The sequence below is a fragment of the Sus scrofa genome, chromosome 4 (assembly GCF_000003025.6).
Source record: "Sus scrofa isolate TJ Tabasco breed Duroc chromosome 4, Sscrofa11.1, whole genome shotgun sequence".
Taxonomy (NCBI): domain Eukaryota; kingdom Metazoa; phylum Chordata; class Mammalia; order Artiodactyla; family Suidae; genus Sus; species Sus scrofa.
Genome location: NC_010446.5, coordinates 74,154,237 through 74,161,328, shown reverse-complemented (window position 1 = coordinate 74,161,328; position 7,092 = coordinate 74,154,237). Strand labels below are relative to the sequence as shown.

General features: G+C 46.0%; 1 long non-coding RNA gene across 1 annotated transcript; it reads right to left on the bottom strand.

Moving 5' to 3' along the window:
- LOC110260290 lies at window positions 1,046-5,718 on the bottom strand. Its single transcript, XR_002343312.1, has 3 exons — window positions 5,615-5,718; window positions 2,864-3,002; window positions 1,046-2,505 (listed from the first exon to the last, which is right to left on the bottom strand). It is a non-coding gene; the product is annotated as an uncharacterized LOC110260290 (long non-coding RNA).

The following is a 7,092-nucleotide window of genomic DNA, read 5'->3' as shown; positions in this document are numbered from 1 at the left end:
GATGACTTATCCAATGTTTATGTTAATCTAGACCGCATATTCTCAATGGTAAGAGGAAACACGTACAATGATTTGTAGACCCAGGATTCAAGCCTAACTCAATCTTTCCTCAAGAGCCTCTCTCACAAAACAGGATAGGCCATGGGATTCAATCACGTCCAGTGAGTTTAGACTCCGCCTCTCTATTCTCTCCACGCTGGGTTTTAATGCTGTTGGATTGACTGCCTGTCCTGAGGAGGGAAGATGATATTAGATGTCACTCCTCTCAAGATATGGCCCTTCTTTATCACAAATTCCCAGGTTCTCATGTTATCATGACCTCTGGAGCAATGGTAGAAGGTCACTTTCAGCTCTGATGGCCTGAGTAAGTGTGGTGGAACCAAGGGGATACACTAGCTCTCACCCTGTGTCAACAGTATCCTGGACAACAAAATTAAATAGCAGTGGGAGAAGAATTCATTGAGTTGCCTAAAAATTCCTTCTGGGCCAGGGAAAGAAGAGTTGCTGGTGTGCCACCTTTTATTTCTTGTTTGCACGTGGCCTTCTCCAGATGACCAAGACTTTGCTCTGCTGGCCCAGCTTGCTTTAGGGACTTTGTACGTAGCAGTAAACACTTGTTTGGGGGTGAATTCTCCCATTCCTCAGCCACATACCCAGGGGTGGTGGTTAATACCTGTGAGGCATTTTAACATGGCCTTAACATAGTCCCCTCTTTCAGTACTGGAGAACAACAGAAAAACAGGGAGCAGAGTTATGTTCAGCATTTTTCTTAAGTCAGTTCAATAAGCAGGGAACTAGTTCCATTGCTTTAGTCAGAACAGTTTTTTTGTTGGTTTGTTTTTGATTTTTTTTGTCCTTTTAGGGCTGCACCTGTGGCATATGGAAGTTCCTAGGCTAGGGGATGGCCTATACCATAGCCACAACGATGTGGGATCTGAGTCACCTGTGCGACCTACACCACCGCTCACAGCAACGCCAAATCCTTAACCCGCTGAGCAAGGCCAGGGACCAAACCTCCATCTTCATGGATACTTAGTTGGGTTCGTTACTGCTGAGCCATGATGGGAACTCCCCAGAACAGTTTTCTAGGAAATATGTTTAATTGATTTTTCGGCTGAGAGTTGGGAATCTAGAGAAAAAGACAGCTGTATCATTCAGAACCTTGGAGTTGACAAGCTCCAACTCAGTAATTCTCTTGATCCTTTAGTGTGATTAGCAAGACGAGAATACACATGTCTGTACAGCTTCTGAGATCAACGATTTTCAGGGTAATTGGAGCACAGTTGTTTCTATCAACACAAAATCCACCCAAGTCCAATTATCAAAATAATTGGGATGCAATACGGTTAGCCCAGATAATTTTAGCATTCATATCAAATTGACCTCTAACTACTGATTTGAGGACTCTGTGATCGGCTTCTTTGGCAACCAAGAAAAATACAACCAAACTGCGATAGACTCAATTGAGCCTTACAATCCTTGTGGTGAAGTATAGCTTAAAATGCCCATTTGCAGTAAGGCACAACTGTTGGCAGTTAGCCATATTAGCCCCGTTCAAGGGCAGAGAATTACATGGTTTCCTTCAAATCATTAGGACTGCTAGCTCTTTCTTAATTAAAATAACCCCCAACTTGAGTCATAGTCACTTCAGCAGTCTTTGTTTTTCAGTCAATTAAGTCAGGTTTTTAACATCTAAATTTTCCACAAATACCTCTAGTGAGTTTCATTTTTATTCTGCTTTTCAAAATTCAGATAGAAAAGGCATTTGCACTATTATTAACATCCTTTTAAAAAAAAATGTGTTTCCCTTCATTTTGAATAGCCAGCCATACAATTTTCCCCAAGTTGGGGTGGAATCTTTCTACATCTAGATGGTCACACAGACCAAATAAAATCAGCTTATGACTCTGTTGTCACAGCTGTTGAAAACAGCAGCCCTGTTACCATCATTAAGCTCTTTCCCATGCATTACACATAAGTAAATGACTTCTGAGTCAAGTGAACTTATTTTTAACACATATGAGCATACTCAAATGCTAAATTTTGTATGGTATTTAAAAACCTAATATGCTATCAGAAGGATTTTATATTAAAGTTCTTTTCTGTGAAACTACAGCAAATCTTACCAATGAGACATGCATAAGAATAACGCCATCTTTCTCATGTGTAACATTGGTTGTATTTTGATTATGTTATTATTATTATTTATTTGGAGGAGGAGGAGTATATGAAATTTATTTTGAGATGAAATCATTTGTTCAGGGGTTTCTATTTCTATTTCTACACTTTTTCATACACTGTGAAACCAAGTCCCCTGATTCTGTCTCGGTAACGATAGTATTTCACCCAAGATATAGGACAGCTTTTTGTGTCTCTCCAGGCTGATGTGGCGCATGAATAATAGAGCACTTAGTGGTTCTGGAAGGTGAGCGCTTCCTTCTAGTTCTGCTGTACAACACGCTTTCTCCCATGTGGAGACGGAGGCAGGGCCAGGAATGAGAAGTCCTAAGGCAGCGACATGGAAATTCTCAGATTTTCTCCTCAGCCTCCCACAGTTCAACATCTCTCAGAAAGTTACCCTCTGTCAGCTGTCTGACAACCCAGAACACATCTGAATCCAAACCTTGGATATTTCAATATTCCCCTCATCAGGTTCCCCACTCACCCCCTCCCCAAATAAGCAGACCACCCTCTACAAACACACCAACCCTGATGCTGATCCAAATGGAGCCTGTCCTTTCTGGCATCGTAATGTTAACGCCAATGCAATAAATTCACAACCCACAGGACAAAACCCCACAAGTGGGGAAGGAGAAGAGGCTGCATTTCCTGAAGAGGTCGAATCATAGCACTTCCCACTCACCTCAGGCATTGCCAGAGGACCACGTCTTTGTGCTGCCCTTGATCCCGCCAACACAGGTAACATGGGCTTTACAGCTCCTGGGCCTGAGCTCTCCTCTGCAAAGTAGCCCGGCCTGGGGAACAGCTCTACTAAGAGTTGTCTAGAAGCAGGGAAACAGGACAATACATTTGCTCTCAGTGGGTACATTTTTTTTCTTTTTCTTTTTTTCCTTTCTATTTACAGCTGCATCTGCTGCATATGGAGGCTCCCGGGCTAGAGGTCGAATTGGAGCTGCAGCTGCCAGCCTATACCACAGCCACAGGAATACCGGATCCTTAACCCACTGAGCAAGGGCAGGGATCGAACCTGCATCCTCATGGATACTATGTCAGGTCTTAACCCGCTGAGCCACCTGCTGAACTCCTTAGTGGGTGTGTGTTCTAAATTGACTTTTGTTTACAGCTAAAGCAGCAATGGCTTCCCTGGAGCTGCTTGGCCCCTGTGCACATGGGTTACAGTCACCTCCATGGGGAGCTATGAGAATTAGGGGACGGCTGTGCTCTGGAGTCGGTGTTCACGGCAGCCTGGGGTCGGGGCGGGGCAGCAAGGCCAAAGGGCACATGGCGAGGGGAGGGCCAATTTTTTTTTACTTGACAAACCAGGCCAACTTAGTAAAGCTATTTGAGTCTATCAGCAGTGGTTTCCAGAAAGTATTGTTACCACAGATGTTACTGCAAGATAATCAAAAGAACACATCTAATTTGGGGATGTAGAGTACTTATTTCTGTTGCTGATTCTATCATTTGAAGCTTTCAAAGCCGAAGCCTTTCATGATTAAGCACATATTATTCTCCTGGAAGATTTCTTTTTTGGCAGATAAGATAATGGAACAGATCCACTGTTTGTCAAGAGGAGTTACTATGTCATTAAAAAGCCTTTAACACAATGTTTTTCTCTTTTCCATGCTGGTTGAAAAGATTTGAATGCAAAAGCACAGATATAACAATAACAGTACAAAACCTAAATTGTCCATGGAAAAGCTTAAACCAACTTAAAATTTTCCATTTGCCAAATGCTCTTCAGGCAATTTAAATGTAATTCAAAACAGGCACTCAGTAGCCACAGATGTGTGTTGCCTCAAAATGTTCTTTGTCTTGGTTGCATACATCCAATTTCTTTCTAAAAATTGTCTCCATTACAGCAGGAGAAAAAAAATACTCAAATTGAATTATGAAATTGATATGATTAAAATCTTTTTTTGCTTATTAGTCCTGGAAAAGTATTATCTTTTATCTTCCCCCAAATTCTTAGTTACACTGTTCTTTAAAAATTAAGAACAATGCCAGAAGGGCCTTCTGCAGTGTAATATGAGTTTATTCAAGAGCTGTAGTTCTCATTTCAAGGAAATGATCTGAAGCACCACTAACCCGGGAACAGTGGCAGAGGGGCTTCTATTTTTGTTCCTGTTTGTTGTACAGTGGAGCCAGCACAACACTGTGTGTTCACCAGAGGACACAAATGCACCCTGAATACTTTCCAGGAGATACTCAGTACTGCCAGCCTCACCCTGGGAGGCCTGTTCCCTCAAACACTGACATCCTTTGATGAATTTATAGTTTAGTCTTTTTTTTTTTTTTTTTTTTTTTTGCTATTTCTTTGGGCCAGTCCCGCGGCATATGGAGGTTCCCAGGCTAGGGGTTGAATCGGAGCTGTAGCCACCGGCCTACGCCAGAGCCACAGCAACGCAGGATCCGAGCCCCGTCTGCAACCTACACCACAGCTCATGGCAACGCCAGATCGTTAACCCACTGAGCAAGGGCAGGGACCGAACCCGCAACCTCATGGTTCCTAGTCGGATTCGTTAACCACTGCGCCACGACGGGAACTCCAGAATTTATAGTTTAGAAGACACCTGGATAGAGAAAGTTAGGGATGATTTCTGTGGACCTTTTGGAGGTGAGCCAAGTTTTCTGATCGGCATAAGTCCAAACCTGCTTCAATAAGACCTTCTTTGCCATCATCTGGACCCAGGCAGGCACCGAGTTCTCCCTGCAAAGTGCACTGGCCGGCATGTGGGTGCCACCCCACCCACAGAATGGTCTAGGAAGGGAGCTGGCTTTGGGGAGGACTCTCCTGCAGCTTCTGGGTCCTCAGGAGAGTTCAAGGCCCCTGAAACATCTAAGCCACCTCCTGCTGTGGTCCTCCACCCAGACGGGGAAGGGTGATGGCTGAGACTCCGACTTTGACCTAGATGGGGTCTGGCTGTATGGGTGCTGGCCGCCTCTGGGCGCAGGGAATGTGACTTCTCCCAGCCTCAGGTGCTCAGTAGGGTGTGAGCTCAGCAGTACCCGCCACAGGCTGCAGATTAATGGTACTCCTAGGTGAATGCTAAGCCCCAGGCCTGCGAGGCACTGGTTGGAATTAGTTGAGCTCTCCTGCGACTGCTCAGCCTCAGGCCTGCGGGGCAGCAGTCAGCACACCTGGGGGAGCAGCGCCCGTCCTGAGCTGTGGAAGAAAACGGGGGACTCTGGGGGAGTTTGACTGCGGAAAATGCTCAGCAAAATCCCCTTGAAGGGTAACAGTGCACTAGTTCTCCTTTCCTGACTCCCAGGCAAGTAACACCAGTGTTCAGTTTGATTTGTCAAGGCCAACACCAGACCCAAGTCATCAACTTGACCCTACAGCTCTCTGGGGGCCTCCCATCATCACCGCAAAACCCATGAACAACTCCTCGGAAATAAAAGTAGAATCTGGGTAATAAAAAAGTCTAACCTTTTTTTCATCTCTATGCTTAGTCTGTTTCACTTCCTCACAGGCTGTCATGTCCAGAGGCCGAACCCCGGGCCCTTCAGACCAGAGTGCTGCTGGTAAGTAGCCACGCCAGCAGGTCGGTCCAAGATGGCAGAGCTGAGGGCAGGGCGGCCGCGCAGGATGCTGGGATCTCCGGGATCCCCGCCTGAGCTACGGCTGCGCAGGGGAGCAAGCCCGCCCCCTTCCCGGGGAGATACCTGTAAGGTAGCACCGCCCAGGCCTGGCCGGGCAGCGGGGGATCTAGGGAGAGAGGTCCTGCCTCCCAGGTCTTTGATCAAAGAATAGAGCTTTCCTTTGCTTCTGAACCCAACTTGCTCTGGATCTCATTCTACTGGTGCAAATGACCCCAGGCGGGAACACCATTACTGGGGCCCAACTGGAAAGAGACTGTGACAGCAGCTTCCTTTGGAGTCTGTCTCACACTGGGTAATGGGAAGTTAATAGATAAAGCCGAGGGTTTGCAAATCTTCTCTTCCCATCAGACCTCTTTGTAATCTTTGCATAAACATGCTCACGGCATCCATGACAAAGAAGCTAATGCTTTTAGGAGGTAGGACTGTTCTTGGCAAACAAATCTGGAATCTGTGGCTATCTAGGACAGGCATCTCTGGAGCCCCTCCCACAAGCTATGCAACTCAGCTGTAAGGTGGAAAACTTTGTGCCTGAGGCTCTCTTCTGCTTTAGCCGTGCACACTTCTTATGTGGCTTAGATCACAGGTTGTTCATGTGGCTACAGGATGTGGCCATAGTCTTTCCACTATGGCCCAAAAGACCCCAGAGGGCTGGTGCGGGTGACAGACCCCTCTCTGCTCTGCCTGTGACTGAGCAGGACCTGTATCCTTGAAGTTGCTCCTAAAGCTTGACTCTGAGTGAGATCTCTGGTTCGAGGGGCATCTATACTGACCACTTGATCCTGCGTGCTGTCATGCAGCAAGTGAGCTTTGTGGACACACTGATTTTTTTTTTTTTTTGTCTTTTGTCTTTTTGTCCTTTGTTGTTGTTGCTATTTCTTGGGCCGCTCCCGCGGCATATGGAGGTTCCCAGGCTAGGGGTTGAATCGGAGCTGTAGCCACCGGCCTACGCCAGAGCCACAGCAACGCAGGATCCGAGCCCCGTCTGCAACCTACACCACAGCTCACGGCAATGCCGGATCGTTAACCCACTGAGCAAGGGCAGGGACCCAACCCACAACCTCATGGTTCCTAGTCGGATTCGTTAACCACTGCGCCACGACGGGAACTCCTGATTTTTTTTTTAATTGAAGTATAGTTGATTTACAATGTGTTAGTTTCAGGTGTACAGTAAAGTGATTCATAGATACATATTTTTTCTTTTCAGATTCTTTCCTGCTATAGTTTATTACAACACATTTATTCTTTTTTTCTTTGCTTTCTAGGGCTGTACCTAGGACATATGGAAGTTCCCAGGCCAGGGACTGA